The sequence below is a fragment of the Acomys russatus genome, chromosome 1, assembly GCF_903995435.1.
Source record: "Acomys russatus chromosome 1, mAcoRus1.1, whole genome shotgun sequence".
In the NCBI taxonomy this organism is placed as follows: Eukaryota; Metazoa; Chordata; class Mammalia; order Rodentia; family Muridae; genus Acomys; species Acomys russatus.
Window position 1 is genome coordinate 51,695,833 of NC_067137.1, and position 12,778 is coordinate 51,708,610.

General features: G+C 40.9%; 1 protein-coding gene across 1 annotated transcript in view; it reads left to right on the top strand.

Annotated features, from left to right (window-relative positions):
• The first annotated feature begins 12,507 nt into the window (after positions 1 to 12,507).
• Etv1 (ETS variant transcription factor 1) overlaps positions 12,508 to 12,778 on the top strand; it is an 86,850-nt gene continuing 86,579 nt past the window's right edge. The window contains exon 1 of the mRNA XM_051145084.1: positions 12,508 to 12,527. The gene's annotated coding sequence lies outside the window, so the exon portion shown is untranslated. The remainder of the gene's footprint in view (positions 12,528 to 12,778) is intronic.

Consider the following 12,778-nt stretch of genomic DNA (forward strand, 5'->3'; position numbering starts at 1 on the left):
CCCCTCTACTCCCAGTCCTACCCCCTCCCCTCTCCTGCCCCATTCCTCTTCCCTTTCTCCTCAGAGAAGGGGAGGCCTTCCAAGGGTATCAACTCACCTGTCACACATGCTAGGCAGGCACTTTGCCATTTACGCTACCTCCCCAGTGCTGTGATGAAACCCTTTACTCTCAGACTCCATAATGAAGGGATTCCTTTTCCACACTCCTCAAATTTTCTCTTCCTGTTTTGTGTCAGTAGAACTCTTGCCTATCCTCCTCAAGGCTCTAGATTCAATCCTTAGAACCTGAAAGCAAATACAGACATAAATAAAAAAGAATAGGAACATAAAAACCTAATGAAACGAAGAGGACTTGGAATAAAATGCAGACAATTATCAAAATGTTGCAAGGTAAGATGTTAAGCAAATGCATAAATAATACAAAATGATGTAATCTTCCATAGATGGCATGGCCATAGGTCACACACAGCTCCTCCAGCCCTGGGATTACAAGTATGTATCACCATATTTGGTGTTGTTTAATTACGCTCTAGTAATTAAAGTCAGGTCCTCTTGCTTACATAGCAAACACTTTACCAAATGAGCTGTCCCCCAAGCCCTGCACATTTTGGGTGAAAGCTAAATACAGAACTCAGTTTAAACTCCACCACATTATATTTCATTTTCTTTACAGAAATCTTCATCTTATGATGTCAAATTGCTAAATGATACTATATTTTGAAGTTCGACACTTCTTTTACCTGCACACCTCTAAAAATTGTCTGCGATGGTAGTGCATACCTGGAATCCCAGCACTCAGAAGAGGAACAGAAACACTGCAGTTCAAGACCAGCCCAGGCTATATAGCAAATATGAGAATAGCCAGAGCATTATGAGATCCTCTTTTCAATAAACCAAACCAAAAAAGCAACCATGTACTTATTAGTTGCTTTAACAATTTTTAACTGTCTCTATTTGGACGTTGCTCTAAAGGGATAGGATTATAAACTGAATCTGATGAAATCTCTGGCATGGAACTTTATGTCTACTAGCAGAAGATATTTATTCCATCTATAATGTGTTGTAGTTCACACATTGAAATGAAAAAGGTAAGTGAAGACTTTCATAGGACATACCTTTTGGGCTAGTGTCCAGTTATAATGAGTATATACCATGTGAATCTTTTTGAGTCTGGGTTAATTCATTCAGGATGATGATTTCTAGTTCCATCCATTTGCTCATAAATTTCAGTATTACCTTGTTTTTAATAGCTGAGTAGTAGTTCATAGTGTAAATGTACCACAGTTTCTTTATCCATTCTTTGACTGAGGGACATTAAGGTTGTTTCCAGGTTCTAGCTATTATAAATAAGGCTTTTATGAACATGGTTGAGCATATGACCTTGTGGGACTCTAAGTGAGGGAAATATGGGAGAATGGGGAAATAGAAGGATTCAGAGGGTCATAGAAACCCACAAGAAAAACATGATAGGTGGATCTCAACCCAGGGAAGTCTGTTCAACCTACTGCACCAACCAAGGACAATAAATGCAGTAAATATTGAACCCCTATTCAGATCTCACCAATGAACAGGACATTCTCCACAATTGCAGGAGAGCAGGGACTGCCTCTGACACAAACTCTGGTGCCCCATATTTGACCATGTTCCCATGGTGGGGAGGCCTCGTGGCACTCAGAATCAGAAAAATGATAAGCAAGCAACCAGGATGAGGCTTGATAGGCTGTGATCTTATGGTGTGGAAAAAGGTCCCCTTCTGTCACAGACCTAAGGGAGTAGAAAAGGGTGAAGGAGGGAGGGAGGGAGGAACAGGAAGATAAAAGTGAAGAAATAACAATTTAGACATAATCTGAATAAATTAATTTAAAAAAAAAAGAAAAAAAAAGGTTCTTTTGTCAGTTTGTGTTACTGGGAAAATTAGAGTCCCCTCTTTGGGTTCTTAGGCATGTTAATAAAAAAATAGAATAGACTGAAAAGAAAGCTCCTGGACAATTTTATTAGTGTTTAAAAGAAAAACCCTAGGGCAGCCAAGCTGTACATCTTGACAGCTGCCTGAAGGGAAGAAATGGAGATGAGCGAGATGGAGAGTGACAATCATGCTATTTAGAAGTAACTATTTGATGAATAGGCAGTCACAAGATAGGAATGGGGACATTAGAGAAAGAGTGAAAAATGTCAAAGTACTAGAGAAAGTATACTAAGATTTTGGCAACAACCAAAAGAACAAGACAAAGAAGAAGAAGAAGAAGAAGAAGAAGAAGAAGAAGAAGAAGAAGAAGAAGAAGAAGAAGAAGAAGAAGAAGAAGAAGAAGAAGAAGAAGAAGAAGAAAGACAGAGAGAGAGAGAGAGAGAGAGAGAGAGAGAGAGAGAGAGAGAGAGAGCTAGCCACCATTCTGGAGGCAGACAGACTTAACAAAGTGGCCAATAGCCAGGACTGTCATTTTTAAACAAACTTTCAAATGTTCTCTTTTACCAATGAAGACTTGGAAGCTAGATGCTGGAATGAAAACCTCCTAGCTCAGAGAGACAGAGAAAGCACCCAGCTGACTTTTCTTCTCACCTAATATCCCAGAAAGAGAGAGCCTTTCTCCATTTCTCCATTATCTTTAAATACCCCTCAACTCATTGTCCCTTCCTCCTATGTACTTTTTATGTTCACTCCCTCTGAACTGGTTGCTTGTTCTGTCTCTTGACCTACGATTGGCTTTATTTAGTTTGTGTTTAAAGAAAGCTCTTGGGTCAAAGGTGTGGGCTAGGGCCTAGCCACACCACAACAAGAAATAGGTTTTTCCAGTTGACAATTTCTGGGTTCATAATAGGATCAAATATCCTGCAACAAGGAATTCTGTCAAAAAAAAAAAAGTATATTATCTCATTAAAGGGATACTTTTTCTTCCAATCTCTTTCCATGTCTTAAGATGAATCAACCTTCCTGGGTAGTAGCCCCTTTGTCAGGAGACTGCTCTGCCCAACAATATTAACTCTTAAGAGAACAATGTCATGCTTTTACCACAGATAGATTCTAGTCATTTAACCAGAGGTCATAGTTTCCTTTTAAAGGTCCTTAGTGACACTAAAAATGTATAAATTGACCACTAGTGGTTCCAGCCTCCTTAGGATATCCTGTCATCAAGTAGGTTGGTTTGTTTGACAACATGTTACTGAAAGGATGGTAAATCACTTCTAAGATAAGGTTGAGAAAGGCTTCATTTTGAGCTCTCTGGACTTACCCAGGGGACCAAGTGATGAGCAACCTTACAGAGAAACTCACGTTAAAAAGCTGAGTTAACGTGACCAACCATCAGCAAGGAGCTGAGCGGGGGTGATAAAATTCCTAGCTCCAGATGATGGCAACCTAACATTCTCAACAACTTAGTTCAGCTTAAGAGAAACAGGATTCAGAGAAATAAAAAATATACCCCACCTCGCCTTGAACATGTGAAGGAGGTCTCCAGTGACTAACATGGGTTGGTATATGACAGAATGTCTGTTAGGAATGGTAGGGTGCAAAATTCCACCAATTTGGGTATGAAAGGGTTAATTAGCTTTTTATTTACTATTATGAACCAGATGACATCCATCCATTCTCCTAAGCAGAAAAGGACATCAATGTGTTGAAACCCATGGGCAATTTTTAGAAGCAGAAATAATAATAATAATAATGATGATGATGATGATGATGATGATGATGATGATGATAATAAAGGTAGAGCTACTGACAATAGATTGGTCATTTTCCTTATGAGAATAAGAGAAACTAATGCTGCAATTGTGATCTGATTATCTTTTCCTTGTAAGATTACATCTTAGAAATAATCAAGTTGGTCTTTGGTCAAGAGATGCGGAGCTTCAGTACAAGTGACTCTTGTCTGTTGTATTTTCCTTAACACAGATACATTACTGAGATCCTAGAAGCTCTTCTGAGGTGTTTTTGTGTTTTATTCCTCAGTTCTTACATTAGGATCTCAATTTGGTAAAATGTGCTAGAGTAGTGTAGACTGAAGAAGGTACTTTATGATTCTTGAGTCAAAGTAGTTTGGTAATAACAAATGTAGAGTGATTTAAGTTTTTAAACTTCACACTAACATATAACTCAAGGGTAGATAATTAATATATGCATTTCAAGTACATATAATTTGAGAATCAATACAGAGTGTTTTGAGCAGGGACCCAATACTGAAAGCTTAAATAAGTATAAACAGGATATTGCTAAAAGATAAGAATAGTTATTGCATTGGTGATGCTGACATGAAAGTAGTGAGTGAATGATATGTCTTCTTTTTGTAAGATTGAATCATCTAATAAATATCCCACATTATGTCAGGAAAGAACCATATAACAAGCTACTTATAGGTGTTAAATAAACATTGGGGCCCTTTTATTCATGTTAACTGATAACACTTACTACTTTAAGAATTATACGGGGTATGGTGATACATAACTATAATTTCAGCACTCAGGAGGTAGAGGCAGAAGGATCACAGGTTCAAGCCCAGCATCTACTTCATAACAAGTTCAAGGTCAGGTCGTGCTATATCATGAAACCCCTTTTCAAAAAGAAAATGAATGAAAGAAAGAGACATACAGAGAGAGAGACAGGGTGGAGGGCGGAGGGGGAAGCAAAGAAGGGGAAGGAGAGGAAGACAGAGCTCAATAGATCTCAGTAGGAATGGCTTGACAACGCGCGCATGCTGAAAACACAGTAGCTATTTTTTAACTTGAAACGCAAATACTTGAAGCAGTGTGATTCCTTCCTGAAGGCCATTCTGATAATATTGCCTTCCTTTATTAATGCAAATTGTAACAGAAGTGTAAGTCTTTCCTCAGAAGAATAAGATTCGAGTCACAAACAGCATTTTTCTCGGTAGATAATGTTACTCCCGAATATGTATGATAAACTAATGAGCACTGCGATTATTTGACACCATTGCAGCAAGGAATAATTGCAATTTGTAATCTAAAAGTGAGCCAGGAATAAAGGCCCGAGTTTTATTTAGAGCGTGTCACATAGATACAAGGAAGATTTGTAGCTCTCTTTGATGTCCTCACATGAAATGCCTGTAGTCAGACGGCTATTTTTAAGCTTGAGAAGAAACTCAGGACAAAAGGAACATTTTAAATATAAAAGGGAATTCAGGAAGATCACAAAGAAGTAAAATCACTATTACAAAGTTCAAAGCCACATTGTTCTTCAAATATCAAGAAGCTGACTTAAATATCATTGGTGACCCTTTATTCAGGGGAGACTTTCTAGGGTTTAAGGAAGTGATGGACACAAGGCCACTCTTTGCCCCCTTTTAGAAACTGACTAATTTTGGACCACTATTATGTTTTACTTTCTTGCAACCAAGTCTCCTGTTGTGTCAGACTTTTGAACTCAGAAAGGAGATCTTAACTGCAAGATAATGGGTAGGCTGTGACAGGCATCAAGTCGGCTGACCACCGAAGACACGGAGAGGACTCCAAAGTGTCAATCCTCCTGTCTGTGTTTGAGACCAAGAATTTGCCCCTGCACAAATGGGAATCAGAATTTTGTATTAACTGTGAGAGGAAGTCAGGCTGCTTCTTGTGTCAAGGATAGTCCTGCAAGCTCTCTTTAAGGCTCTATGGACAGATCACAAGCCTTGCCTAGAGAACAGATCTGTATGTGGTCTTAGAAAATCTTTTAAATGGCCATGGATGGCAACTTGTATGGCACTCTTGCTGAGCAATTCAGTTTCCTCCTTCAGAAACTTTGGAAAATAATCTTTATATGCCATATGCAAATGTGGAAACTGACACTTGGAGAGAAGTAATCTGGCCAGTGTTGGAGCTAGATTTACATACAGTCAATGATTGTTGAATGCTGTCTTTCTACTACTCTGGCATAGTATGTGTGTATGAGTGTTTTGCTCCGCTCCCTGGCTCCCAACTGATGTGCTCAGCTAAGTCATTTATTAGGAATATAAAAATCACAAGACTGCTTTTATGGCATTTCAAGAACATCTATTATAAGCCTTTTCTTTAATAAATAAGAAATCAAAAGAGGCACTAGTGCAGTTGGGATTTTAAGCCATATATTTCAGACATACTGTTGTTATACACATCACTATCGCATTCACAAAAATCACTAAGGATGTATGTTTTTTTTTTTTTTTTAAAAAAAAAAAAAAAGATCAACCTGTACATTTGAGAACTAGATTGGGCTCTGTGTCACTTTTAAATCATCATTTCATAATTATTAGAGCAAAATTTTATTTCCCAGTTTTATTGAAGCAAGATTTAAAAAATACAAAAAGGTGCATTCATATAATATACATAATGAATTTTACTTTCAATCTTACGGTTGAAATCTGGGACTTCAATATATACTAGCTAAATGCCTCCCACTAAGGCATATTCCCAGCCACCGCCACCTCCTCCTTTTTCCTCCTCCTCCTCCTTCTTCCTCGTCCTCCTCCTTCTTCCTCTTCCTCCTCCTCTTCTCTCTCTCCTCCTCATCCTCCTTCATTTTCTTCTCCTTCTTCTCCTCCTCCTTCTTCTTATTAACTTTTTATTTTCTTATTATTATTTTGGTTTTTATAGCAGCAAGGTTTTTCTGTTTATCCCTGATTATCATGGAACTTGCTTTGTACACCATGGTGGGCCTCAGAGATCTGCTTGCCTCTGCTTCCCAAGTGCTCAGATTAAAGATGTGTGCCAACATGCCTGACTCAACTTTTCATCTTGAATCTGTCTTAGTAAGTTGCTCAGAGTGACTTTGAAATTGTAATCTTTCTGCCTCGCCTCCCAAGTAGATGGGATTATGAGTCTGCTCTATTAGACTGTATTCACAGTTTGGATATATAAATATATTGTGAAACAACTGTCACAATCAAACTAATATAGTTATGAACTCATATAGCTATCATATTTATGTGCATGTGTGCATGTATGTATCTGTTCCTGTTGGGAACATTTGAAATTTACTGTAAAATTCAAGAACAATATTGATCTTCTTGACACTGTGATCTGGACTTGCAGTATGACAGGTCTGGAACTCCTGGCTTCAAGAGGTCCTCCCATCAAAGACTCCCGAAGAGCTGGGATGACAGGCATGCACCATCCTGCCCGCCCGAGCAAACTTTTATCTTATACCATTTTCTGTGCTGGTTTGTGGTCTTTCTTAGTTCTCTAAGGGACAGTTTTGATTTTACGTTTGCTTGTGTACACTCAGAACAGAATCACTCACACAAGACTGGGATACATGCTGGTTAATTTTTTTGTCAACTTGACTCAAGCTAAGTTCAATTGCAGGATGGAACCTCAGTTCACAAAATGCCTGCATCAGATTTGCCTGTAGGCAAGTCTGTAGGGCATTTTCTTGATCTATGATTGATATGGGTATGGGGAGGGCCCAGCCCACTATCAAGGGTGCTACCCTTGGGCAGACGATCCTAGGTTGTATAAGAAAGCTAGCAGAACCAGGGAAAGGAAGCCAGTAAGCTGTATTCCTCCAGGGCTTCTGCCTCACTTCTTATGTTCACGTTCCTGCACTGAGTTCCTGCCCTGACTTCTTTCGTGATGGACAATGAGCTGAGATAAGAACGTGTAAGCCAAACGAATCCGTTCCTTTTCAAGTTGCTTTTAAAAAAGTTGTTTTCAGACCTCCTCATCCAGGGGATGTGGTCAAATACGGGACACCAGAGTTTGTGTGAAAGTCAGTCTCCACTCTCCACTCAACTGTGAAGAATGTCCCATCCATTGGCTAGATCTGGGTAGGGGTTCGAAGTTTACTGCCTGTATTGTCCTTGGCTGGTACCATGGTTTGAGCAGGACCCTGAGCTCAGATCTGCCCGTCATAATGTTCTCCCCTGGACGGGAAGGCCTGGTGGCACTCAGAGGAAGGATAGCAGGCTACCAAGAAGAGACTTGATATGCTATGAGCATATACAGGGGGAAGAGGTCCCCCTCATTCATAGCCATAGGGGAAGGGAGTAAGGGAAAACTGGGAGAGTGGGAGGAATGGGAGGATATAAAGGATGGGATAACAATTGAGATGTAATATGAATAAATTAATAAAATATATTAAAAATTTGTTTCACAACATATTTATCTTTATGGGTATTTTGTCTGCATGCATGTATGTCTACCACTTGCATGCTTTGTGCCCTCAGGCATTGGGTTCTTTGAAAATGGAGTTACAGTTATGTCCTGCCATGTGGGTTTGAGGAATGGTCAAACTCCTAGCCCTCGGCAAGAGTAGTAATGACCCATCATTCCAGTTCCTACCTCTGGTCATGGTCTTTATCCCAAGAAGAAAGAGCAAACTAGTGGAGGTCAGTGTCTGAACCATTTATATTTTGAAGGAAGCCATTCAGAAAAATGCCGTCTATTTATCAACTCACTCAGCTGACAATATTTACAAAACTGTCTACATGTCTGTCACTAAGAACATTAGAGTTCAGAGAAGTTCATCGGTGGGCATATAGTAACAAATGTTGACATTGAACACAGAGCGCAGGGAAATACCCCTTAAAAAGCTGATAGTGCAGATCACGCTAATGCTTCCATGGTTTTCAGAACTGGACCTAGAAAAAAAGTCTGAGAATATATGTACTGTACATAGGTACATCTGCCTTTACTCACTCTGTCTTCTTCATAAAAACAAAATATAGAGCATGGTAGGTTGTAGTTTCTAGTTTGTTTGTTTGTTTGGTTGGTTTTTCTACTTTTTAAAAAAGAAGTTAGTCAGGAAGACAGGAGCAAACCTAGACTTGCACACACAGAGAAAAAAATCATGGTGGAAGTCTGGGAGGCAGTGAAAACAAGACAAACAGTCATTGAGAAAGTGCACAAGGGCAGCACTGAGAGCCCATGTCCCTTTACAAGGGATCTTACCTCCTTTCAACACCACTCCCTGCTGGTAATTTCCTCCCCAAAACAAGTTCTCTTCTGTTGGAAAACAACAGAATTCGCCATGTGTAAGGTCTACCCAGGATTATTAGATTCTTCAAATTTTGTAGTTGTACATGTATGTGTTGTTGGGCTTAATCTGAATTTTAAATATTGTCTGAATTCCATGTGAAAGCAAATGTGTAGGTCAAACAAAACATGTCTGACTAACACACTGAGCGTTTCCATGCACGCTTTGAAGAAATTAGGAAATTAGCCAGGGTTCATATCCATTCACACTAGCCCAAACTCACAGGACCCAAGACTATGGACAGTGTTAGGAACCTGAAATTTTTTTTTTTTTTTTTTTGAACCTGAAATTTTTAACGACTCCCTTTGGTAATCTTATTTGAGAAGCAGGAAAAAAATTATACAATTAAGAGAAAAAACAGGTACATAATCACATTTGAATTCCAGAGCTTACACTTCACCAAAGTGATTGCTTTATTTGTAGGGTTCTATTATAACTTGAGTTTTGTGGGCTTTTTTTTCCCCTAATCTATACTGCTGTGGCTTTTGTGAGATTTTTTTTTTTAAGTCAGAATTATTGGCTCCAACTTTAGGGTTTAACAGCTAGTTCATATTTTAAGGGCCAGGAGATAATGGAAACTTACCTTTAAAACGTTACATAAAGTAGCAGCATAACTTGCAGCATATGTGGTTTCCTTCAGCTCTATCACCCACGTTTTCTGGGCATTAGAAACTACTTTCTGCCATCCTGCCTAACAGACTGTCACTAGATGACAGTGGCAGTGGCTCTGGTAGAGAAGAGGATGTCCTCTACACTGTCTTTCCTTGATACTCTTAATCTTTGTCCCAGATTCCTGCTCCCATTATCAAGGACATCCTCCTGAGGTTATCAGTTGTCTTTCAACATGGTGAGGAAGACTGCACGCTTCGTTCATGTTATCTTCACTTTGTTTGTCATTCTGTGTAGTGGTGTATCTTCTCCTGAGCTAGTGAGGTAGTCCCACATAAATCTAGGTCAATAACAATCAGATTGTGATAAAAAGAAATTACAGAAGTTGCTAGTTAAGTTAATAATACAATCTTGAGAACTTTTATTTTTAAATTTTTAATCATACTAGTAGTGTGTGTGTGTGTGTGTGTGTGTGTGTGTGTGTGTGTGTGTGTGTGTCTTCCTGTCTTCTCAGCTGGAACTTGCTCCATAGACTAGGCTAGCCTCAAATTTGCAACCGTTCTCCTGTCTCCCCCTCCTGAGTGCTGAGATTAAGGCATGGGCAACTTGCCTGCTATATTAACCGTTAAAAAAAAAAGTAGGACTACAATAATTTATATCTTTTTGCAGACCACTTTTAGAAGTTCAATTGCTTAATATGTATGTTCAATGTCATAAGTCAACTGCAGAAAAACGTGAATGTATATTATTTTACTTCATAAAACAGCAGCAAAGGAACTATAAAGCTTTACATAGCTTTGTATGCAAGATTAAAACTTTCCAAACTTAAAAAAAAAAAAAAAAAAAGACGACTTGGGGGAGGGGTGTGTGTTCCCTCAAGATTCAAGAGCTCTTATTTCAAAACCCAGATGGGATTTCAAAATACATGTAAACAAATGTCAAAGCCTCTTGGCCTCTGCGCTGCCATTCTATGTCTGAAATCTTGCCAGAATGAAATTTTCCATTCAAGAAGGACTAAAATGTACTAAACCGATTTAAAAAGACAGTCTCAAAAAAGGGTGGAAACTTTGTGCAACTTCTGAGTCCTTCTTCTTGTGCGCACAGCTGTTTTCTGCATTTCACATCTGTTTCACACAATTGAAAATTAAAATCTCAGCCCTTTCCATACCTTCTGCTCCTGGATCTATTGTTCTTTTCCTCAGGGCCAAGCATAGACCATAACTAGGTGTCAAGCTGGAAGCTAGTATTTCACTAAGTGGCGAGAAGCAGAGAAGACAAGAGTGTAAGTGTCTCACTCACTATGAAGGTCAAAAGAGAAAGTGGCAGAGAGAAGGGGCTTCAAACGCCTGCTTGCAAAACTCACTTAGTTTAACATGTCAGGCTGTTACAGAGGAGCTGTAGAGAGAATGGCTGCTTAGTCACATAAGAACTTCTCTTACTATTATTGTGAGAGTCCTATAGTTAAAAGGTAGGGGCCCTTTTAAGGGGAGGGAATGTGGAGCCCCTGCAGTAAGATGGGCTGTCCTAAGAAAGGAAGGACTTGTGTAGGGGTGCTGGACTTCCAAAAGCTGCCTGCCAACCAGTGAAAACTTGCACTAAAAGGAAACGACACCTAGAAGACTCAAAGGTACAAATGGAAACTGCAGTACATTGGAGGAGACCGCTGGATACTTTTTACAGTGACGCAGCTTGCACTTATAAAAAGCCACTTGCTGAAGAGCAAGCAAAAGTTACTAGTCTTTTCTAAGCTTCCTCCCCACTCTCAGTTCCCTCTTTAGCAGGCTTTTTTCTTAGGCGGGCACCCTGAAATTATACCGCCTGAGCGGTCCTTTAACCTAAGCTTACTTCCTATCGCTGTCTTCTACTGTCCTTAGACCAAATGGTACTTTCTCGTCCACTATCTTTGGTATCAAGAGTGCATAGGAGAGGTAGGAAAAAAACACACACACACAACACAAACAAACAAAAAAACTTTGTGCTTGAGGAACTTGGGCCTTTGTTGTGTCTGCATCTTTTCCCTTGTCCCGCTACGGCCCCAACCACGTGACCCAGAGAGCTTGGGATTTTGTGAATGGAGCAGAAAGGTGGATGGCGGGGGAGGGGATGTCACGGGCAACGCCCCCTGCTCTAAAGCAGCCAATCCACTGGCGGAGCGCTGCAGGGTCAGCAGTAAACAACAATGGACTGGAAATCCACGGTTTCTCATTGGCTTAGGGGACAGGCTCGCGGGGCCTTTCGAGAAGCTCCGCCCTCTCCCGGTTGCTCTGGATACCTGTCTGGCCCTAGCCTCAGAGGAGGGCTTTGGAAACTGTTGCCGGCTTTCCTGGTTTTGCCGAGCAGCAGGGTATCCCCGCTATTGTCCCCTGTTCTGGCTGCACCCTCACAAAGCACTCCAAAGCTTCCCGACTCCAGCCTTGTGGCACCAGACCGCACTCCTTGCCCAGGCTTTGGTGCTGTTCTCACTCAAAGGGGACACACGCAGTTCACTGACTTGTCTCGCAGCTAGCATTGTGTGCCCCCTCGAAGACTACACTTTCTCCATGGTGAAGCGCCGAGTGTTTTTGTCATAGACCACGATCTTCATCGGCGGGTTTTGGAGTGCCAGAAGCGCACGCTCCCATTTTAATGTCTCCACCATGTTCCACTTAAGGAAAGAAACTTTCAAATACAATCGAGAAGTGCAGCACCCTGTTCAAGGGGCGAAACAGCTGCTGGAAAAGTCCTTTAGTCACCAGCTGTGGTCGCTGCCAGGGTCTCAAGTGACTTTCAGAGCCCTGAAGTCCCTGGCCCCCTTCTCCCTGGCCTCCTATCCTGGGTGGGACTGCGGCTGCGAATGGGACGTCTGAACTAAGCTCCATGGGCAGGCAGTTTTAGAAATGTTCTCTCTTCCAAATGTCCCATCATTGTCCTTGTAACCCGAGCCCTCCCGGCTCTTCCCCCTCAATCCACAGAGAAGGAAGTGAAATTCTCAAGTACAGTGAGTGACACCCTCCGCCTCTCTGTATACATAACAAAAGCTCCGGAAACGGCGGGTTGGGTGGGTGGGGGGCATCTGAGGGACCAAGTCTTCCCCCACCCCTCTGTGGCCCTCAAGAGCTTTCTTTTCCCTCAACACTTGCCGGGGTGAATCTGATTTTTATACTTTCTTCGCCTACACTGCTCTATATGCCACCGGATCCTCTCTTCCAGCGCCACCTCTCTCACGAAGCAGCTTCTCCCGCTTGCTTT